Genomic DNA, 24,554 nt, shown 5'->3' with positions numbered 1-24,554 from the left:
ATGTCCGGCCAAGAGGAACCGGACGAACAGGGCTAGGTTCCCGGTACTGGGTCTTAAGGGGGAGTGCATGATCCAGGTGAAGGTGGAAGGGGTGCCAGTGGTAGGTAATCCTGTTAGACTCTGGGGCCAACCAATCCATTCTATCCCAGAAGGTGTGGGGGCGGATCCTACAAGCTAGGAGACAGGAAGTCGACAGGCCCCAAGGGCGATCCCAGATACAGTGCATGCATGGGACTTCCTTGCCATATGAAATGAAGCAAGTCTGGGTGGAGTATCAAGGGAGAGAGTATCCCCTAAAGATGGCCCTGATGCAGCGTCCGCCCTATGAGGTAATCCTGGGACGGGAATGGCCCTACTTCTGGGAATGCTTGGGTATGCGAGGGGTGGGAGCTTCCCCAGTGCAGGAAGAGAAGTTAGTCCAGATTTTCCCCCTAGAAGATGACATCCTAGAAGAACCGTCCCAGAAGAGAGCTAAAAGCCGAGCGGAGAGGCGTGCAGACAAAAGATCTTGCTTTCAAGGCAAAGGAGGGGGGAGTCACTTATCTTGGAGACCCTGGGTGCCTTACGAGGTTGCCCAACGATTCCCTACTCTAGGCCGGGAACAAAGAAAAGATCCTTCGTTAAATTCAGCTATAGAGCAATGGGAAGATGCTGGGAGGGGTGCTTGTGCGTTCCAGGTGGTAGGAGGACTCCTCTATAAGAGGGGATGGAATCCTAAGGTCCGAAAAGCTCAAAGGTGCTTAGTAATATCGGCCAGCTTTAGAAAACAAATATTTTGGTCCATCCATAGGGAAGGAGCATTTGACCCAAAACCAGACCATTAAAGGGATCCAAACAAAGTTCTATTGGCCTGGCCTAGCCCAAGAGATAGCGGCCTGGTGTAAGGAATACCCGGGGTGTAGTAAGGGCGGGAAGAGTCCGCCGACAAATCATGAAGAGGTAGGCCTGAATAAGGACATCAAAGAGGTCCCCTGGGCAAGGGTTACACCGGACAAGGAGAAGCCCATTTTAAAGGTTATGCGGCTATCTCCCAAGGCTAAACTGCCAGTCCGCGCGATGCCAGGGTCTGTGGGCTGGGACTTAAAGTAGTATCATAAGAACATAAGCGTTGCCTCTGCTGGGTCAGACCAGGGGTCCATCGTGCCCGGCAATCCACTCCCGCGGCGGCCCCCCAGGTCCATGACCTGAAAGTGTTCCCTACCTAACCTAAAATATCCATACCCTATTCGCTCAATGTCCTGTAAGATAAACCTCTATCTGTACCCTGTTATCCCCTTCGCTTCCAGGAAGTCATCCAGTCCCTTTTTGAACCCCAGAATTGTACTCTGTCCTATCACCTCTCCGGGAAGTGCTTTCCAGGTGTCCACCACCCTCTGAGTGAAGAAGAACCTCCTTGCATTCGTTATGAATCTGTCTCCTCTCAGTTTTTCTGAATGACCTCTTGTTTTAGTTGTCCCCGCCAGTCTAAAGAATCTGTCCCTCTCCACCTTCTCTATGCCTCTCATGATTTTATAAATTTCTATCATGTCCCCTCTCAGTCTCCGCTTCTCCAGGGTAAAGAGCCCCAGCCTGTCCAACCGTTCGGCATATGAAAGGTTCTCCATACCCTTTATCATCCTCGTTGCCCTCCTCTGGACCCTCTCGAGTATTGCCATGTCCTTCTTGAGGTATGGCGACCAGTATTGGACGCAGTATTCCAGATGTGGGCGCACCATTGCTCGATACAGTGGCAGGATAACTTCTTTTGTTCTGGTAGTGATACCTTTTTTGATAATGCCCAACATTCTGTTCGCTTTTTTTGAGGCCGCTGCACATTGTGCCACCTGCTTCATTGTGTTATCCACCAATACCCCCAGATCTTTTTCTTGGCTGCCTTCCCCGAGTACCCTCCCTCCCATCGTATAGCTGTACATGGAGTTCCCCTTCCCTATGTGCAAGATCTTACATTTCTCCACATTGAAACTCATCTGCCATTTTTTTGCCCACTCACTCAGTTTGTTCAGGTCGCTCTGCAGTTCTTTGCATTCCTCAACAGTTCTGGCCCTGCTGGAGAGTTTTGTGTCATCCGCAAACTTGATAACTTCGCACTTTGTCCCCGTTTCTAGATCATTAATAAATATATTGAACAGCAATGGTCCCAGCACTGACCCTTGCGGAACACCACTTGTGACCCCTATCCAGTCAGAGTAGTGCCCCTTTACTCCTACCCTCTGTTTCCTGTCCGCCAGCCAATTTTTTGATCCATCTGTACACGTTCCCTTCCACCCCGTGACTCCACAGTTTCTTCAGTAAGCGTTCATGGGGCACCTTGTCAAAGGCTTTTTGGAAATCTAGATATATAATGTCTACTGGGTCACCTTGGTCCAATTGCTTACTTATCCCCTCAAAGAAATGCAGTAGATTTGTCTGGCATGATCGGCCTTTACAGAAACCATGCTGGCTCGATCTCATCAGATTATTTTTTTCTATATGCTCATTGATACCTTCCCTGATCATTGATTCGACCATCTTCCCCGGAACAGAGGTTAAGCTCACCGGTCTGTAGTTTCCCGGGTCGCCTCTCGATCCTTTTTTGAAGATCGGTATCCAAGAGATAAAGGTGCCAAAAGGGGGCAGGAAGGTCGTGGATACTGGTTTAGTGATAGCCCTACCAGGGGAATGTTATGGGCGCATTGCGCCAAGATCGGGTTTGGCCCTCTGGCATGGCATACACATAAGGGCTGGAGTGGTCGACCCGGATTATCAGGGAGTCCTTAAGATTTTGGTAATGAATATAGGGGAGAAAGACTATGAAATAAAGGAGGGAGATTGTATAGCTCAATTAATATGTGAGCGTGTGATGATTCCTGAACTGCGAGAGGAAGAGATAGAGACAGACACTACATGGGGGGAGCAGGGCTGGGGCTCCTCAGAGGCGAGAGAAGGGATAGTGAAGAAACCCATACCCCAAAAAGTTCTGTCTCGTTTAGAGGAAGAGTCTTCTGAGAGTTTAAAGAAAGAAAGGACCGATAGGGGTTTAAGTAGGGGGGTATGTGACAGGGAAGCTCCTGTCACAGTGAAAACTACTGCTAAAACTCCCCAACATGCAGCACAGGGTCCTGTAAAACCCGGCATGGAGCCAGGACAGCTGGTTCAGCCAGGAGAGTGCAGGAAAAGGCAGGTCCCAGCACAGCCCAAGAGCCAGATAGGGAGGGCTCTGAAAACCACTAATTTCCCCTATCACTCCTTTCCCCAAGTCAGGGAGAAACCTGACACCAATTTGCAAAGGGGTGGAGTCAGACCCCGGAGTTTGAAGGCTAGGAAGCCACAAAGGCAAAGTCGGGTGGAGTGGAAAGGGGAGGACATAGCTGGCCCTGATTACAGAAGCCAAACGAATCATGGAGTTGTCAGTTCTCACCAGTTACCTAAGCCCCAGCAGGACCGTGGTGCAGGAAGCCAGCTCATAAGGAGAGGCAGGACAACACTCAGGAGGTACAGTGACTGGCAGCTTAAGCACCAGGGAGAAGGGTTGGGAAATGATCCCCATGGAAATGCTGCAGAGGTTTTGGCAGACATGCAGGAAGGGGGATGGGATGCAGAAATGGAAAGCCAGAGTTCCCATGAGGGTGAATGGGAAATGTGTAGTGTCCCTGGGGATAGTATAAGTGAAGAGGACATGGACCTGGGAGGGTACTGTGTGTGAGAGTCCTCAGCTGATTGCATGAAGAAAGTTTTCTGTGGTTTTTTTTCACACTGAAGCCAAAGCATTGTGGCAGGCAGAGCTGAGGCAGCCCTGCCTAATTAGGTGAGAAAAGCTTGTGTAAATACAGAAGGAGCTGAGATGTGAAAAGGCTGGCATAAGCCTAGCTCAGCTATAAAGATATAAAGGGGCTGTAGTTCTGAGACACCAATAATTCCCAGAGGGGATATGAGACCAGGAGAGCACTGGACTAATGTAAAGTTTTGAGTTTGAATTATATTTTGTTGGATAAAGATGGGCAATCCCGTTCCTCAGTCAAAGCCCATATGACTCACCTGGACTAAGCTATACCAGAGTGCAGGAAGCACCTAAGGGAGTCTAAACCCAATTGTGAAGGTGTTTTTTTTTTTTTCTTTTTTCCCTATTTTGACTTGGGACACTAATAAACTTGATACTGTTTTCTAAGAAATCCGGTATCTGGGTTTTCCTTCCTACAACCATATAAAAGGCGTTTCAAAATTCTTGCTGGTGGTCTGAGCCAGGTTTTCCCACCTACTCAGGGACGGGCCCGGCCAAAGTGGCCAGCTGTGCACCCCCTTGGGGCGTAAACCCGGGACGGACCACCCCACCCCACCCTGGTTTGCCACTGTCTGTACCTCACTCCCTCCCTATGACCAAAAATTCTCCTTTCTTCTATTCCCCGTGTACACAACCATCTCTTTCCCTCCCTTCCTCTCTCCCAAGTCCATGCTTTCTGTGTCCAAAAACACATTCCCTCCCCCACCTCAGCATCTCTTTCCCTCCCTTCGCTCCCAAGTCCATGCCTTCTGTGTCCAAAAACACATTCTCTCCCCCACTGCAGCATCTCTTTCCCTCCCTTCCTCTCTCCCAAGTCCATGCCTTCTGTGTCCAAAAACATATTCCCTCCCCCACTTCAGCATCTCTTTCCCTCCCTTCCTCTCTCCCAAGTCCATGCCTTCTGTGTCCAAAAACACATTCCCTCCCCCACCTCAGCATCTCTTTCCCTCCCTTCCTCTCTCCCAAGTCCATGCCTTCTGTGTCCAAAAACGCATTCCCTCCCCCCACCTCAGCATCTCTTTCCCTCCCTTCCTCTCTCCCAAGTTAATGCCTTGTGTCCAAAACGCACTCCCTCCCCCCTTTTGTGTTCTGCGTGTGCCTCCCAGCCCATCTTAGCAACTTAGCAAAATAGAGCTCGAGCCACGAGGCTTGTCTTCTATTTCCTGCCTGTCCTGCCGCGCACACAAAGACGACCGGAAGTCTTCCCCGACGTCAGCGCTGACGTCGGAGGGCAGGCTTTGCATAAGCCCTCCCTTCGACGTCAGCGCTGACATTGGGGAAGACTTCCAATCAGCTATATGTGAGCGGCAGAGCAGTAGGAGCAGAAGACGAGCCTTGCAGCTCAAGTTATATTTAACCCCGCAGGTCCCCCGTCCAGCTCTCTCCTGTGCACCCCATTGGGGCATGCACCCGGGGTGGACCGCCCCCCCCCCCCCCCCAAGGTACGCTACTGGAGACATGAAGGCAATATGTTCTGCCTCACCACCCAATCATTGCAGTGTTCACAGTACATTTGCTCCAGGTGAAAGATTGTTCTTAACTGTTATGTTGCTAGCTACTACAGCTATGTTTAGCTTTTTCTAAAAATCTAAAATGTAAAACCAGATTTGCTCAAACTTAGCTTTGAAAAAGTAGCTGGTTCCGACGTGCCACGTTTTGGTCCTGCGTCAGGGAACCGACAAACAAAACAGTTAAACTGGAGGTGAAAGCTCTGAAATAAAGATAAACGTGTGTTAATATTACAATGTTTAATTCAATACACAAAATTAAAAACTACTTACTTTTATATTTCTAAAGCTATGCATGGCTCAATCTAAAGGGAAGTGCTCACCATATAGCATAAAATACAATTAGCTTATAACGTCCAAGTGTGATTTCTTCTTAAAGTCCAAACGGGGACCTGCACTCCAAGTAAACTATTTAAAGGCTGTCACGCGCCGAAGTAAACCACATGTAGATCACACGTCACCGCGTGAAGCTATGCATACAACCCAAGACCCATTCATACTGTAAAATGTGACATCAAAGCAAAACCTAATGCCCATGCGCTACACATACACATTGCTTTGTAAACACATTTAACAAAACAACACACGTCCCGCTCTTCCAAGCTAAAAGTACAAAGAATGAAAGTGAATAGCGACCAGCCACGGACCGATCGCAACGAAAGCGGAGGAGAAACCAAACAGAAAACTCCCTCCTGCAAATGCATAAGACAGCTCATACCAAGAGAATAAACTGTACTTCCCAACGAAAAGTATATAAAAAGGGGGCATCATTATTTTGGTCAGGAAAGGAGTACAGCTGGAGACTCATCGGGTGGTGAGGGACCCCAATGGCCGCTATGTTATAGCTTCTGTCTCTCTTAATGGCAAGCCTTTACTACTTTGCAATTTATATGCGCCCAACAATCCTGGTACCCGCTTTTTCCACCATGTCTGCAACCAGCTGCTGGCATTTGGGGAGGTGCCCATGATAGTGGGTGGGGACTTTAATTAAGTATTTGACCCTCAGCTAGACCGCTCCTCGGGGGTGGGTAGAGAGACATCTAAAACTATCACGGGTTCAGCTTTACTACTACTTTTCAATTTATAGATGTTTGGCGAGTGTTGCATCCATTAGAACGAGACTATTCACACCTTTCTCGGGCTCATACCACTCTTTCGCGTATTGATCTTTTGATTTTCTGTTCTCTGCTCTCGGAGGTGAGAGGGGTGAAGATGGGGTTATTGAGGTTTCAGTCCATGCTTGGAGTTGGGGAGAAGCAGATTCTCATGTTGTTTATATAAGGACGCCTGGTTTCAGGAATATTTGCTGGGCCAGAACTGTTGAGGAATGCAAAGAATTGCAAAGCGACCTGAACAAACTGAGTGAGTGGGCAAAAAAATGGCAGATGAGCTTCAATGTGGAGAAATGTAAGGTCTTGCACATAGGGAAGGGGAACTCCATGTACAGCTATACGATGGGAGGGAGGGTACTCGGGAAAGGCAGCCAGGAAAAAGATCTGGGGGTATTGGTAGATAACACAATGAAGCCGGCGGCACAATGTGCAGCGGCCTCAAAAAAAGCGAACAGAATGTTGGGCATTATCAAAAAAGGTATCACTACCAGAACAAAAGAAGTTATCCTGCCACTGTATCGAGCAATGGTGCGCCCACATCTGGAATACTGCGTCCAATACTGGTCGCCATACCTCAAGAAGGACATGGCAATACTCGAAAGGGTCCAGAGGAGGGCAACGAGGATGATAAAGGGTATGGAGAACCTTTCATATGCCGAACGGTTAGACAGGCTGGGGCTCTTTACCCTGGAGAAGCGGAGACTGAGAGGGGACATGATAGAAACTTATAAAATCATGAAAGGCATAGAGAAGGTGGAGAGGGACAGATTCTTTAGACTAGCAGGGACAACTAAAACAAGAGGTCATTCAGAAAAACTGAGAGGAGACAGATTCAAAACGAATGCAAGGAGGTTCTTCTTCACTCAGAGGGTGGTGGACACCTGGAACGCGCTTCCCGGAGAGGTAATAAGACAGAGTACAATTCTGGGGTTCAAAAAGGGACTGGATGACTTCCTGGAAGCGAAGGGGATAACAGGGTACAGATAGAGGTTTACCGTACAGGACATTGAGCGAATAGGGTATGGATATTTTAGGTTAGGTAGGGAACACTTTCAGGTCATGGACCTGGGGGGCCGCCGCGGGAGCGGACTGCCGGGCACGATGGACCCCTGGTCTGACCCGGCAGAGGCAACGCTTATGTTCTTATGTTCTTATGTTCTTATAAATGGAAAGACTATCAGCATTTTAATCAAGGATGATCCTATCCTCTTTTGGGAGGCGGCAAAGGCGGTTTTGAGAGGTGATATCTTGGCTTATGTTACTCATCAAAAGTGTGCGAGGCATCGCACTGTTTTGCAGTTAGAACATAGGATGTCTAGTTTGCGGAGGCAGTTTGGAAAAACAGGGGCAATTATTGGCAGCTCAACAGGAGCTGAATGAACTTTTACATCAAGGGGCACTTAAAACCTCAGCCTATTATAAATTTCAATTGTATCAGTTTGTAAATAAAGAGTAGTCGTCTTCTGGCTCAGTTGTCCTCCCCCAGGATTGAGCGGATGGGCATTACCACATTACAGGATCCTTGGGGGTTGTTATATCATAAGTCCCTGGATATTTGTTCGATTATGAAACAATTTGTGGAGCCCTTATATGCTGATCAGGATTCGGTGGGCTTAGATGGGGCAGTTTATTTGGACAGTGTGGACCTCCCCCAGTTGGATGATCAGGCATGTCAATCACTGGAGATGCCGATATCTGCAGAAGAGGTTGAGTGGGGTATTCGGAGTGGTCAGCTGGGGAAAGCCCTGGACCTTGATGGCTTATGTGCAGAATTCTACAAATTATTGGTGGACACCATTACTTGCGGAGATCTTTAATTTGGAGGTGGTGAAGGGCTTTTTGCTGCACCATCTTAATATGGCTCAGATCATGGTGCTCCCGAAACCAGGTAAGGATCTGACATTACCTGAATCCTACCATCCAATATTTGTGCTTAACTTTGTGGATAAACTCGTGCTAAAATTCTTGCTAATCGGTTGGTGAGGGTCCTGCCTTTTTTTATATCTCAGCAACAGGTGGGTTTGTGTGGGCCTGCCCGAACTCTAAAAATATTCGGCGGATATTGTTGGCATTGGAGAAGGCACAGACGGATGAGACCCCACTCCTTACTTATTAGTTTTGATTCCGAAAAGGCTTTTGATTGGGTGCAGTGGAGCTATTTGTTTGCGGTACTTAAGGCTTACAGGGTGGGGCCCTTTTTTCACAGTGCGGTTCGGATGCTATAGTGACCCGGCTGCTCGGATATGGATCAATTGCTCGCTTTTTAATATCCGTCGGGGGACTAGACAAGGTTGCCCCTTATCGTCGTTGTTATTTGTCCTCTCCTTAGAAGACCCCTTGATTATGGAAATTCAGGCGAATGCAGAGATTAGTGGGTTACCTTTGGGGGCTAGTCATTTTAAGATTGAGGCATTTGTAGATGACGTTAGTTTTTCTCTCCCTGCCCATTTTGTTAGAAAGTTTGCAGGAATATAGTGACTTTGTGGGCTTTGTTTTGAATTTTGGAAAATCTGAGGCGACTTCTTCACCTTCTTTGCATGGGAATTGGGCTACGGATTTTCCGTTGAAATGGGCGGACGGTTCTTTTCATTATTTAGGTATTCAGTTAACTATTGTGGCAGTGACGCTGAGCCAGAGTGACCCACCCGGGGTCCCCTGCCACAAGGAGTAAAGGTTTGTGATCCGGAGATTCCAGTTGCTCCCACGCCCACTGGTGTGCTCTGGCACTATTGCACCCAATTGTGTTTTAATACAGATCCACAAAATAAACGTGATTCACAAAAACAAGACAGTCTTTAATTAAGCTTCTCCATTTCAAGCACAGTTTATGTCAGATGGCCAAAATACACTTTATTCAAGAATGGAAAACCAGTTTCTTCTCATTAATACTTCCATACAATTCACTCTTTCCAGGTTTTTAGCAAAAACACAGTCCTTGCTTGATAGGAACAAGAAAAATGCTTTGAAATCTCCAAAATTAGCCTAAGCTTTTTATTACAGAACTTTTCTATCTTCAGGGAAAAATAAACATGGTCTCATTTATTTAATTATGCTGCATTAGTAATTCAGACCAAAGGCACAAGCACTCAGCATGGCTTGCTTAACTTCCATAGAGAAAATGGAAAAAATAAAACATGAAAAAAAACCCCAGCACATTATTTCTTACATTGCTAAGCTTTACAATTGCATATTGGAGCAGTTTCCACCTGGTCATTAGCTAAGAAATCTTAGCAGTCTGAACGGGACAAGCACAGCCCCAGATAGGTGGAGGGTAGGTTTCTTCCTGTTCACTCTGTACGAAGGAAAAAAAACTCCAGCACACAAAAACTTCACAGTAGAGAATGACATGGGGGAAAAGTTTGTCCCCATCACCGCCCCATCCCTGCAACCATTGTCCCTGTCATTGCCCTGTCCCGTCCCCGCGACTACTATCCCGCAGCATCCATACAAGCCTCAGTACTACAATATTTAGCTTATTCCTTCCTTATAAATCAAAGTTCTGTCTGCTGAACTAGATAAAGAGATGTTCAGCTGGCAGGACTTTGTTTATAAATTTTTATCAACACAACTAATATACTACTTTATCCTAAAGCCAAAAGAAAAGAAATAGAAATTTTTTTTTCTACTTTTGTTGGCTGGTTTCTGCTTTTCTCATCTTCTCATTCAATTCCTTCCATCCACTGTCTGTCTTCTCTCTGCATCTTCCATTTGCTCTGTTACTGTGCCTCTCCCTTCACCCCCCCCCCCAATTGGCCTGGCACCCATCTTCTTCCCTCCGCTCCCCCCATAGTCTCGCATCTCTGTCTTCTTCCCTTCCAGCGTCTTCTCCCCACTCTCTGTTCCCCATTTCCCTTCAGGGTCTTCTCCCCACTCTCTTTTCCCCATTTCCCTTCAGCGTCTGTTCCTCTCCACCCCCTTCAGCGTCTGTTCCTTTCCTTTCCACCACCACCCTTCCCTCTCGCCACCTCACTGCCCTTCAGCACTCCTCGCACGGTCTGAGCATCTCCTTCTCTTCTATGGAAGTTGCGTCAGACGAGAAGCTTCCTCCCACAGACACACGCGACTGCAGGCAGGCTCCGGTGGCTTGAGCAAGTTACTCTGTAAATTTAAAATGTGCCGCGAAGGTAAGGGGTAGGGAAGGAGATAGATACAGATTCGGCCGGTAGGTAGGAAGGAGGGAGGGGACTGTGCGCGTTCCCTCCCTTAACTGCAGGGACAAGACTATTCACCGCTCTATGGGGTGATGGATGGGCTCTCTTGGGGGGCCACTGGGTTTGGGGTGGTTTGGGTATACCGGATCTCTGGCTTTATAATCAAGCTTGTGTTCTGCGTCATATCCACAACTGGGTTCTGGATACAGATAATTTTACGGAAGCGATCTTTGAGAAGCATTATTTTTACCCCTACCACTTGCTGTATCTTTTGCATGCCTGCCTTAAGGATATCTCTTGGCCCATCAGGAGTAATGTGTTGTTCCATCCTCTTTGGACGGTGTGGAACCAAGTCCTTTCCTCGTGGGAGGCAGGATCCACACCTTAGTGTGTTTATGTCTTTGGTGGGTAATGCTGAAGGAGTCTGGAACTGGTTTTCCTAAGTGTTGAACTAAGTTTTCTCTTTAATAAAATGCTGAATTATGTTTAGCTGCAGACCTAACTTATCTCTTGTTCTAGCCTGCCTGTACTGGGTGTTAGCTTGGACATTCTAACTTCTTATGGCTTTCTTAGCATAAACGACATGTAACAGAAAGACTGCAGGGCTTAGATAAGTGACCTGCTAATGACCTGCTAGTGTGAGCTTAGCACCAATGATTGTTAAGAAAAGTAACACGTGAAAAGTTTTTTCTAGAATTCAGTTGTATAGCCAGAAGAATGTATAAATATTTATGTAACGTCCTGTTTTCGGAACTTCTGAAGCCAGCTTGGAGCTCAGGAGTTGCATACGTATGCTAATAAAACCTGTTGATTTCTTCAAGTCTCTAAGTTTTGTGGCTTCCCAAAGTGACCTTTCATTTGGCACTTCTGAACAGGGACTTGAAGGTCTTTTGACCACCGGCTACTCGATTGGTCACTTGTGTCTGGTCTGAGAACCGACCTGTCTGCTAAGCCGGCTTAATTCCTCTTGGAATTTGTAGACCTCGTGGCTCTGGCCGGCTCAACTGATTAATCGAGTCCTGGGTTTAAAGTGCAGGTGGGGTTGGCCACCAAACTAGTAAGTGGAGGAATTGATCATTCCTCTCCTGTTTCTTTTCCGTTGCCCTAGTAAATGACTTGATCCATCATTGAAACAGCAGGGAGGGATTCTAGAAACTGTTCCTGTCTGGGAAACAAAACTGAATCTGTAGATAGGAAGTTAGACAATAGATGTAAGCTGTTTGCATTTACAGGGCTCAGCATGATTCGGATGCATCCTTTAAAAAAATAAAAAATAAATAAAAATTGGTTAGAACTGGTTATATTTCTATTGTGCTGTATTTGTTTTTTTGTTTTTTTTAAATACATTTTTATTAATTTTGAAAATATAAAATACAAAAGAAAACACCATCATAACATCATAAAGCACATACAGCCAAAAGTCATAGCTTCTCATCTAAACAAATATCCTTTAGCGAAATACAGCAGTCATATCAATCATCATATGGTAAAACAAACCAAATCTCAATACATCCCCTTCCCCCCCCCCCCCATCCCACCCCCCTACCCTCCTAATCCAATACTAAGCTCTTGTGGAGTGAGGAAGACCTCCAAGCAACATAACCAGACCATACCATCCTATAAGGCTCCATGCGCATCCGCCGCATGGCAGTCAATTTACACATCAACTGAATCGTATCCAAACGATTAAGCAAGTATTCTCGCTCAGGCACCCTAGCAGAACGCCAACAACCCGCCAAAGCCACCCTTGCTAAAGAGATCACAAAAACAGCCAACCTATGTTCCTGGGAAGAAAACCCAGGAAAAGGCACATTGAGTAAGCAACACTCCATCAACAACGGAATATGCTTCCCTATAACTTGAACCAATATCTGCCCCACCATATTCCAATAATCCCGAGCCTCAGGGCAGGACCACCAAATATGCCTAAAAGAACCTACCTGACCACATCCCCTCCAACAGAGATCCGACAGAGTGACCCCAAAAGAAACTAATTTTACTGGTGTCAGATACCAACGATAGTAAAGTTTATACCCATTTTCCAAAAGTAAAGACGTGAGAGGCAAAGAAAAAAGACTCCGATAGCAAAAACCCCATTCCTTATTATCCAAAACTCTTCCAATTTCCCTCTCCCAAATAGACCGATAACTATCCTCCGGATCCTCCCTCAATAATAAAGCCTGATATAAATAAGAAATCCCTCCCCTCCCAATCCCTTTCTGCAAAGCCACTTCCAACTTTGTATCCCCCAAGAGCAAGTCCCAATATGCCTGTTTATATAAAAAGGTGCTCAATTGCGCATACGGTAACACATCAGTGTGATTAAGCCCATACTCATCCTGTAGTTGTATAAATGGAAGCAAAGCTCCATCCTGCCAAATTTGTCCAACAGTACGCAATCCTGCTCGAACCCACCTATACCGAATAGGGTCCACTCCCCCTGGTACAAAGCCCTCCAATAGACTTATAGAGATAAGGAAAAATGTCTACGCTCCGGAAACATCTTTCGTCTTAACAGATACCAAGTATTTAAAATTACTCTCAGAAAAGGATTGTCTACTTTCAAATGTGCCCTTAAGATGGAAATTGGGGCCCACGGAAGCCGCCACAGTGATATATCAGGCAAACAAGCCTGTTCCAAATACATCCAAAGACGGTCTTCGTAACCAATCCATGCAGCCACTGCTTGTAATAAAGCCGCTTGATAGTAAAGGCGGAAATTCGGAACTCCCATCCCTCCCTGCTGTTTACGCTGATATAAAAGGGCTCTCCGCACCCGCGGAGGTTTATGTTTCCAAATATAAGCAAACACCTTACGATTCAATATGCGAAAAAACCCCATCGGTATCTCAATTGGTAAAGCCATAAATAAAAATAAAAGCTTCGGAAGCAACATCATCTTAACAGCTGCTATACGACCCATCCACCCAATAGTCATACCTTCCCATTTATCCAAATCTTGAAAGAGTCTTTGCTGCAAAGGAGGGAAATTAACCATAAATAACGAGTCTGGACTAGCTGTCAATTGCACTCCCAAATATTTAAGAGATTTCTTCGCCCAACGAAAAGCAAATTGATCCTGAAGTAACTGAACCTGAACTGATGAGAGATTAACATTAAGAATTTCAGACTTATCCATGTTTACCCGAAATCCAGAAACCCGCCCATAATCATCCAAAGCCTGAAGCAAATACGGTAAGGAATCCAAAGGATTCCGCAAAAACAAAAGAACATCATCTGCAAACAGCAAGATCTTATAAGACTGGTTATCCACCACCAACCCCTGAATATGTTCATGCTGCCGTATCAAGCATGCAAAAGGTTCCATTGCCAAAGCAAAAAGCAAAGGTGATAAAGGGCAACCCTGCCTTGTTCCCCGACCCAACTCTATAGGGTCCGTTAAAAACCCATTAATCTTAAAGCTAGCTAATGGAGCCCTATATAACAATCGAAGCCAAAAAAGAAACTTTTCATCAAACCCTAATTTAAACATAACCCCAAACAGAAAACCCCAATCCACCCGATCAAAAGCTTTCTCAGCGTCCAAAGAAAGCAATATCGCTGGAACATTATGACGAGATGCATACCAAATCAAGTGGAGTGAAGTTTTGATATTATCAAACACTTGGCGTTTACAAATAAAACCTGCCTGTTCTACCTTTATCAAAGTCGGTAACACACGCTGTAACCTCTGCGCCAAAATTTTTGTAAAGATCTTATAATCAGAATTCAATAATGATATAGGCCGATAAGAACCACAATCTTCACTATCCTTATTTGGTTTTAATAACAATGTCACAGCTGCCAAACGCCAAGTAGCCGGTAATATAGATTCTTCTTCGAAAGCATTAAAGACCCGAACCAGAACTGGGGCAACAATTCCCTGAAACCTCTTATAAAAAACATTGGTAAAACCATCCAATCCCGGCGAAGAGCCCATCGGCAAAGTCTCAATTGCCTCCCGAACTTCATCAAGGGTGATAGGTAAAGAAAGCTGTAAGGCCTCTCCACCAGTCAGAGAAGGCAGCTGCACCTTATCAAGAAATCCCTCAATCTCACCGACCGACATAGCAGCAGCCTGGCCATAAAGAGAGGCATAATAATCCCGAAACTCATGTCCAATTTCCAAAGAGCCTGTAACCCGACGACCCTCACCAGTTCTTATTGCGGGTATAAAATTACGATAAACCTTTTTTTTAAGCTTATGGGCCAAAAGGCGGCTTGATTTATTGCCAAATTCAAAAAAGGTTTGCTGGACTGCTTGCAAAGCACTCCGTATCTCCTCTAATTCCAACGCCCTAAGTTGAATTCGCAGTGCCTGCAACCTCTCTCGTTCCTGAGACGTTAATTCCACGCGTTTCTCCCTCATCTCCAATACCTGAATCTCCCCTCGGAGCTGACATTCCACACCCTCCTTCACTCTACGCTCTCGTACAGTCAAACCGATCACCTTACCCCTAATTACTGCTTTAAAAGCTTCCCACAACAACCCCGGTGAAATCCCATCCAGATCATTAAATTCTAAATATTCCATCATAGCCTTGCCCAGCCATTCAACATTCACAGGATTAAGTAAAAGCCCAGCGGGAAAACGCCAAGGTGGACGTGGGCGTCTTTCACCCCTCCGCTCCAAAATTAAAAGCACTGGTGAGTGATCAGATATTGTACTTGATTCTATAGAACATTGCCTCAAACGCGACACTAAGCCCTCTTCACCCAGCCACAAATCTATCCTAGAGGCCGTATTATATACTGAAGAAAAATAAGTATAATCCCTCACCGTGGGATTCACTTTCCGCCAAAGATCACATAAATCCCAATGACACAAAAAATTTCGTAAACTCTTCCTCTCCATCTTTCCATAACGCACACCTGAGGCAGAATTATCAACCAAGGGATCCAGAGTGAGATTAAAATCCCCCCCCACCACTAACGTTCCTTCAACACAAGTCTGAATTCGAGCCTCTAGCCTACTAAAAAAACGACTTTGATGTTCATTGGGAGCGTAGACATTGACCAGTGTATACCAGTCTCCATCAATTTGAGCTACCAAAATTAGATAACGACCTTCCCCATCCCGAATGACCCGCTTGCACACTGTGTGAACCGTATGCGCAATTAAGATTCCCACCCCCCTACTTTTCTTATCAGCCTTATTAGAAGCTAAATAAACTCCTGAAAAAAGAGGATTATGCAATAAATGTTCATGACGTGAACGGAGATGCGTCTCTTGCACAAAAAGAACCTGAGGTCTCAGTCTTCGAGCCTCCCTAAAAAAATGCCTCCGCTTATATGCTGTATTTAGGCCCCTCACATTCAACGTGAGAAGTCTAAACTCAGGAACAGACATCAAATCGCATTAACCTCCATAGCTGCTCACAATGCCAAAGAACTCCACCTCCACTAGCCCCAGAGGTCTCCCCACTCCACAACTGCCACCAAAAAACAAAGCAACTTCCAGCAATCCCTCCCCACCCCAAGCCCATCCCCTTCTCCTCCCCTCCCTCAAACCCCCCAATCACCATACCCAGGCCTATCCCCAACTGAAAGACCTAGGTCCAAGGAAGAAGAAAGAGCTACCACAAACCCCACTCATATAAAACCCAAAATTCCCAACATTCCCAAACATTCACATCCAAATCCCTCCCAAAACACCCCCTTCCTCAAAAGCATAGCAATCCAGCAACAGCTCAATCACAAATCAAATCCCAAAAGGAGGATCCCCAAATGAAACACTCCCCACCTACCCAACACACCTGAGAAAACCCCATACACCCCCCCAACCAAACCCCCTCCCAGCAGCCTAACCAACCAAACAAAACCCAAATACTTTCCCCAGTAACTCCTCTTATCATAGATAAACAGAGCCCCCAAAAGAAATCAGTCCCCAATCATATCTCCAGAACATAATATCATGGTCCAGCAACCAAGCTTGCCACTGCACCCGGTGAATTCCTAGTAAGACGACCCCCCATCCGGGCAACCCTTTGCCAACGGGGTCGCTGGGGACGTTCACCCAACACAGGAGCTTGTCCCAGCCGATTACCGGATGATGGTATCTCCCCAATAAATTGAACCGCTGGAAAAACTTGAGCTGCATCCTCCAAGGAGCGCACTGTGCGTAATCTTCCTTCCAAATAGAACAGTAACGCAAAAGGATATTGCCAACGATATTTAATAGATCGCTCCTTCAGATAGCGAAGTACTGGACGCAACTCCGCTCGACGTCTCAAAGTCACAGCAGCCAAATCTTGATATATCTCAATATCAAAAGAGTCCAATTTCAAATTAGGCTGTGCCCGAGCCGCTCGCATGACCGCTTCTTTAGTTTTAAAGTCCACAAAGCAAGCAATTATATCCCGGGGTTTGTTCCCCCTGGGCGCCATCAATGCTCTATGTGCACGTTCCAAATGAATACCATCCGGAGCCATGACCGCTGTATCAGTTGACAATAGCATGCTGGCCACCTGCTGCACCACTCTCTCACTATTAGCATATTCCGCCAGCTCAGGCACACCTCGAATCCGCAAATTAGAACGCCGTCCACGATTCTCCAAGTCCTCCAGCTTATCAAGCACAAAGGTTTGGTGAGCCTGTAAATCCTTTGTCTTAGTATCCAAGTCCAGCAAATGCTCCTGATGCTGTTCCAAACCCTCCTCCGTCTCAGCCACCCTGTGTCCTAGCTCCGCAATCTCACCTCTCAGGTCTGTGGCCAGGGTCGATAATTCAGTACGAACAGATTTGATATCAGTGTGAATGTCCTGAAGCATTAACTTTAATTCTGCCAAAGTCTCCGCTGCCGAAAGCCTCCCCTCCTCTCCAGCTGCGACAGAGATAACCTCCATAGGCCCTGCTGCACTTCCCGTCTCCGCAGCCGCCATTTTAAGCCTACCTCCGTCATGCGGGAGAAAAGAGTAATCCTGCAGAGTTTTTTTTTGCTGTCCCGCCATCAACACAAATAATATAGCGCTCGTCGCTCACTGGTTCCACGATAACCACTTCGGGGGCAAAACTCGCAGCGAAAATGCCGGGAAATCGCTAATTTATCGCCGGGGCTTGCGGAGCACCCACCTTAGCCGACCATTCGTGTCGGTGACGTCACTTCCTCCGCTGTATTTGTTAAGGAAGATTGAGGATGGGTAATAAATATCTGTTGGATTTTGCCTGCTAGGTTTGTTAATGACCGGCGCTGCTAAGTTTCATGAAAGAAAAGATCACTTAATTTGAAGAGAGAGACGGGAAGTGCTTTAAGAAGGAGACGAGAGTGGTGCTTTAAGTACTTAAGGAACCAGAATTTGAAATGAGGTGGAAGTGAATGAATTAAAGGATGTCTGAACAGCTGGACGGTTTATTTGTTTCTAGCTGCTCAGAGCAGGCAGTGGAATCAAGAATATACGTGTATGTTGAAAGTATTTTAGAGAAAGTATGTGCATGAATTCTGACCTGATTAAAAGGGCTCATATAGTTGGAATCAGCAGATGTAGGTAGGATTATAAGGGACAATGCAGTTGAGCAGCCCAATAGGGAAGAACGAATCTTTTGTGTAGGAAAAATTTTATTCCAACCGAGATACCACATTTATATGAGACTAAAATTGTACGAAAGTACAGAGATTGCTTTTTGCACAGACCGTTTATCTGCATGTATGTGTGGTTTTTTTGTGTGTGCATGTTTCTATCCCGGGTTCCTTATGAGTTCTGTCTGTCCAATATGAATTTTTGTTCATGTTGTTTTATAAAGTATTTTTTAGAATTGTGTAATGCCTTGAATGTCTGATTAGGTGATTAATCAACTTTAAATTACATTGACCTAACAAAGGTAGAGGTTAAGGCCTAGATTCTCTATAATATGTCTAAACCTAGGCGTGCTTTAGACGTCCAGCAAGTGTCAATCAGCGATACTTAGACGTCCGGTAGACGTCTGTAAAGACGCTGAGCGCAGGATAGATGAGGCTTTCTGAAACGACATCTAGACGTCTCTACATGGTCGTGCATAGACGTCAGATAGACGTCTGTACGATGTTTTAATATAAGTATATATAAAGAAGTACTCTTTACTGATTTATTATCAGTCATTCAGCATTGTAAGCTTTCACATAATTAACCCAAAGTATAGGATGATGAAAAGGATAATCAAAACACAGTATACCACAACATCTGACCTCAAAGCATTCCGTAAAGAAATCAAAACACTGCTGTTCAAAAAGTATATACAATCTACCTAATCTCCCTCTCCTCCTCCCCACTTACTCCGACCAGGCCCTGCTCACTCCCTGTCACCATACCCTCAATCGATCAATAAAAAAAAAAAACGAAAGGCAAAGAAAGCTACCTGAAACCTAAATTATCCTACTGAAACCGACTATCTACCAACGTATGGAAACAGACTACTTGCTATGTAATGTAATGTAACCTGATTTATCTTCCAAATTAAGTCTTTACCCTCATTCTGTTATTAAGTCTATACCCTCAATCTGTATTTTCCAATGTCATGTACCCTCCTGGAAATGTCCAGTTCTCTTCTTATGTAATCCGCTTTGAACCGCAAGGTACAAGCGGAATAAAAATCACTAATGTAATGTAAACTCTATATTTTTTTTGTAATATATTAGTTTTAGTGGGAGTTGATCTGGGAACATAAGTGAGTATATTGAAAAGGATGACATGCAGAAAACACTGCTGTGTTGTATCTTTTTCCTTTATGATTTCAGAATTGTAGAGTTTACCATTAATACAAACTAAAACAATGTCATGTTTAAAAGGAGAACTAGAAGATGAAACGTACTGAGTGGGTGTTGAACTTACACTATCAAGTACAGAAGGTGTATGCTACACAGAAAATTGTACAGTAATGTTTTACTCACCTTCTATTAGAAGTGGAAAGGATCGGACTTTGAACACCATATAGACTTCTGATAAACCTAGTTTTAAGTTCCACAAAGACTGGCAGAAAAGGCACCCTAACTCATCCAATGATCTTTCTCTGGATTTCCCAGAGACATTATTTGAGAGAGGATAGTTTAGAAGTGATATCTTGCTCTAAATAACACTCTCCTGGTTTTAAAACATTGCTACAATCAGCTCATTCTTCAGACCAAAGGTAAATCCCATAACTTACACTGGCCCAACTTAGAAACAGAATCAAAACACAGATCAGACCTGAATGTGGCTTCTAGTTCATAGGAAGAGGAAGTAGCCAGCAGCACAATGCTGACCTCATTGTGACATCATCAAGGTGCACCTGGAAGGTAGATATGCCACAAGTAAAAGACAAGCCGGGAGTTGAACTCACAACCTCCGGATGATTGATACAGTGCTTTTACTCACTGAGCTACAGCACCTTTTACTCCAGTGTCTCTAGCTCCCCTGTCATAGCATACCTTAGTGATGTGCTAAGGTATAATCTACTTAGCTATCATCTCACAGTCAGTTGAGGCAAAAGACTGGTAGCTCAATGGTGTAAAGCACTGCTGTCACGGATGCAAAACCCATATTCTTAAGTATGGTTCAATAAATATAATACAGAGTCAAATTATGCTGTTTTTTATGATCATCTCAGACCTGCTAATGACCCTGGGGAATAGAGAAATAGTTAATGGATAATCACCAAAAGAAGAAATCAGTTTTCCCTGAAGATATCAACTGGAATGTCTCTAGGATACATGAAAACATGTACACCTTCCTACAATACCTGTCCATGCCCTCTGACATTTTAGTAAACTCTTCTATCTGTTGCCCTGTGCGGATATTGCATAGCAGGAAATCCATTCCTACCACAATGGCTTGTAGCTGAGAGCAAATGAATGTATCTGATGCACAATGCTGATGAAAAACAACAAAGTCCACATACATACATACTTCTTTCAGAGCTAATAGGAAGCTGTGCAAAAGAAGGATGGTGAGGGTGGTAGTTGAACTGGTGACCTTGAGAGGCTTCACCAGGCGCATTAACCTGGTGAGCCAGCAATGCTTTCTTTGAGCTGATTGTGACATGATAGGTTAATATTGGTTTATATGTTTCCTGTGTGGGTTTCTCAGATGTATAATCTAACAATGCAGCAGGTGAGGGTAATGTTATGCAACTGTAGCTAGATGAGGTGAGATGATATGCAATGTAAGCAGAAGGCTATGTGTGGAACGGAAGAGTAGTGAAACCCTGGTGTGTAAGAAGGAAACTATTTCCCTACAAACCACAAGATGGAACAATACAACTTTGTCCGTCCTCCCTAGTAATGCCATCTTCTTAATTTTGCTATTTGCAGGCTCTGAGGTCATGTCATTGTACTGGTGAGCAAATGTGAGACATGACAACCCCTAGTTCCCCCCCCCCCCACACACCAGTTTGCTACCCCACTTCTTACCTTTCCAACCTGGCCCTCAGACAAAGATCAATGTGATAAGAGTGATCCATTTACAGCGGTACCTAAGGAAACAATAATACCTGTGCACTACTCAATGTATCAGACTGGGCCCTGGCATTCCTTTGATAAGTAATCACAACATCCTTAAATGGTTTAAGATTTTTATTGTAGAAATCTAAGAAGACCAATACACCACTCATCTGTCATATCAAGGAAGTTGTCCCTGGGCCTTTATACCCTGGGGGCCCGTGGTCGGCGTCGGCCTGGGCCTCTGCCTCTAAGCTGGCCACGCCCCAGGAACGGGGCCGGACCCCTTCCTCTGCGCAACAATCTATCGCGGGCAACCACACATACAACAAACTCCAAGTAGTCAGCCATCTCTCAAACCAACACCAGACCAAAGACACCAATTGACAAGTACACAAGAAAAGGGAGAAGATGGGAGACAGGAGAAACAATGAGATCACAGCACAAAGTTACAATATCACAGATCAAGCACCAGAAGCACGAACGCACAGGAGTGTAAAGGAGACAAAAATTTGCTGTTTTACAGCCCTCTATATACTATACACGTCTAATTAACGTCTGACGCATAGGCGTTGTTAAATCCTACTTTGTCCCGCATAGGCGTCATATGCGGAAAAACGGCGTCCTTAGCGTTTTGTGGACTATAAGTACGCCCATGCGGCGTCGAGTGACGTCATGCCGTTTCAGTGTTGTGACGTCACAGAATCATCGATTTTTACAACGCAATTGATTTTGCACACAATGGCTGCTAGAAGGAGCCCCAACTTCTCCTCTGAGGACTCCCGCCTCCTAGCCACACTGTTCCTCCCAAAGGAACACCACTATTTCAAAATAGCAGGAAGGAGGAGGACCTCCCTGCAATTTAGAGCCTCCTGGGAGCGCCTCACCAGGAGGTATAATCGCCTGGCTTCCTATCCCAGGAATGTAAGTATTCATATTCAAGTGATCAAAGTATAAAGTAAATATATTTTCTTTACATAAATCTGTACAGAATATTGCTTTCTTATTAACCCCCCCCCCCCAGGTGGCAGAGTGGGATGTGAACTTACAACTTCCAGTTCTTAATCATGGTCATTCATAAAGTGCACTTTTTAATCTTTGTGCCACATGTAAGTGATTCCAAACAGCTCATTTATAGTATAAACTTATTACCTGTAATTTCCTCTTTGCCATATGTATACAGCAATATATCCCAGCACACCCTCAGCACCTTCTGCTTGTAGGTTCATAACTATGCTGCTGCTTCTCATCCTAGCCAACCCATTTTATTGGCACACCAGGATAAGAGAAGAAGCCTGAATGCATTTATTTAAATTATTGCCATAATGGTGTACAAACCTAAATTTACTCATGTTGCTTCCTATAGTCCAGGACGCAGCATTGTGGCCTGCTAACATCCATGTGTGCTCCCTATCCTATTATCACTGAAGGCCAGCAAAATTTATCACCCATTTTTCTGTGTTATAGAGGTCAAGACATAAATAAAATAGCTAGGTCACAGTGCGATATGACTCTCTCCCCTCTCTCCTTTTCTATTATGCAGATGGAGGACCTCCGCAAACGTGGCCGGCTCCTGAGACGGGAGGAGCAGGCTTTTCTCCAGGGGGTGCGGCGTGAACTTGCCGCGCAAGCTGGTGAGTAATAATATTGGAAACCATTCACTGAGCACAGTACACATAACCTCTTCATGAAATCATCTTAAGATAATAAAACCCTAATCCGCGCATGCATACTTCCACCCCGTGATCCCATTTTCCATGAGCTGTAGGGTTCTGTTTACTGTTTGTTGTTTGGTGTGGCATGCTCCCTGCTCGCCTAGCCGTATTGTACTTTTTAGTACAATACAGCAAAGCGAGCAGGAAGCAGGTCACACCGAAGCTTCTAATTTAACTGCACGCACCTGGGTCTCCTCCCTTTCTCCCGGATGTCGGCTTGAGGCGGCTGGAGGGCAGATGCGAGGTAAGGGGTGCTGCTGGACAGATGAAGAGAGGGGATGGGAACAAAAAGGAAGGATGGCCTCTGCTGGACAGTGGGACAGAAAAGAGGTGCTGCTGAACAGGGGGAGATAACACAGAAGGGAGAAGGACTGCTGCTGGATAAGGGGAGCAGTGAAGGGGTGGTGGTGGACACAGGGAAGGTAAAAGGAAGGGAGAATAGGGTGGACAGCCGAGGAAAAATAAAGACAGAAATACAGAAAGCAGCTAAGGAAAGAGATAGACAAACACAGACACATATATATTCTAGCATCCGATAATGTAACAGATAGAGATTTGCCTGCACTGCCTTCTTGCTATGCAAATCTCTCGTGCATATCCTGAAAGCCTTGTCTACAAGGAGATGTCGAGGACTGCAATTTCCCACCCTCTGTCTTAACATCTTCTTTTTCATGGCCAAATGTGGGCAAGGTGTAATAGTAGAAATCTAGTAGAACTCATTGTCTGTTGTCAAGACTTTTAAGATTGTGTCTCCTACCTCACAAATAGGTACTGCTTCGGCACAAGTAGAGCTAGCAGCAGGGCTTGCAGACGTCACCGGGTATTGCCTGTCTCCTAAATGTTTATTAAGTTCCGTTTAGGAGGTGCATGTTTTGCAGTTTTATTAATATTTCATGGAAAGAAAGCAGTAAAATAATGCCATGTTCAATAGTTTACTTCACCTACCTGATGGTATCCCATTTCCTTCCTGTCTAGACGAAGCATCAGCTGCACCCCCTGAGAGTCCAGGAGCCAGCCACGAGGTGGCCATGGAGACAAAAGAGGGGAGGCTCCGGTGGCGGAGGAGCAGGAGGCTCCGGTAGCAGAGGAGCAGGCCCGGGAGGATGAGCTGGCCCGGGAGCTGGCAGAAGCCTGGGAGCAGGATGAAGCCGAGGCCCAAGGCGAGGCCGGGGCGAGGCCTGGGCAAGGGCACTGCCCAGAGGCCACCTATCCCACACCCCTTCCCCCCGTCACATCCCTTCCCCCATCACACCCCTTCCCCCTCCTCTCCACCCCTTCTGTTTTTAGACCCCACCCCATCCCCTTCCCTCTCTGGCTCCCCCCCAGAGCAGCATGACCAGCTTCAGGAGGAGGCCGGCCTCCTCCATGCACCCTCAACCTCTCCAACACAGACGGTTCCAGGATTAGGGGCTGTGTTGGAGAGGTTGGGGAGGATAGAGGAGGCCCTGATCACCCTGATTCAGGAGCACCAGTCATTGAGGGAACGGCTGGCTAGGTTGGAGCATGCCCATGGACTCTAGGATGGTGAGGGAGGGCATGCGTCCAGCCATGTGCCACCGTCCTCTCAATGACTGGCCTTTTCCATACCTCCTGACTCCTCCTGAGGTAGCTCAAGCTGCTCTTGGGTGGGGCACCCGGGGCACCCACCCACCCTCTCTGTTCCACCCTCTCTTCCCCTTTGTATATAGTTTTAGTTTGGAAAGTTTTAAAATATATTTTATAATTTTATTAAAAAGTTTATATTGGTTTAAAGGTTTCCTGTGTGGGTTTCTCTTTGGAGGTAGTGCTGTATGGGCCCTGCCATTCCCTTTCAAATTAACAAGGTGACTTAGTAAATGTGTATAGGCCCTGATATTTATAATCTAAACATATATAAGCACAAGGTGAAAAATGATATATGATTTTAATTGGACAGGCCAGGAAA

At 45.6% G+C, this 24,554-nt stretch overlaps 1 long non-coding RNA gene across 1 annotated transcript; it reads left to right on the top strand.

Annotated features, from left to right (window-relative positions):
* Positions 1–3,334: 3,334 nt before the first annotated feature.
* On the top strand, positions 3,335–24,289 carry LOC117366408. Its single transcript, XR_004540581.1, has 3 exons — positions 3,335–3,471; positions 22,459–22,549; positions 23,606–24,289. It is a non-coding gene; the product is annotated as an uncharacterized LOC117366408 (long non-coding RNA).
* The last annotated feature ends 265 nt before the right edge of the window (positions 24,290–24,554 follow it).

This window comes from Geotrypetes seraphini, chromosome 9 (assembly GCF_902459505.1).
Source record: "Geotrypetes seraphini chromosome 9, aGeoSer1.1, whole genome shotgun sequence".
Classification (NCBI taxonomy): Eukaryota; Metazoa; Chordata; class Amphibia; order Gymnophiona; family Dermophiidae; genus Geotrypetes; species Geotrypetes seraphini.
Note: the sequence above shows the minus strand (reverse complement) of the source record. Positions and strands in the feature narration are given on the sequence as shown.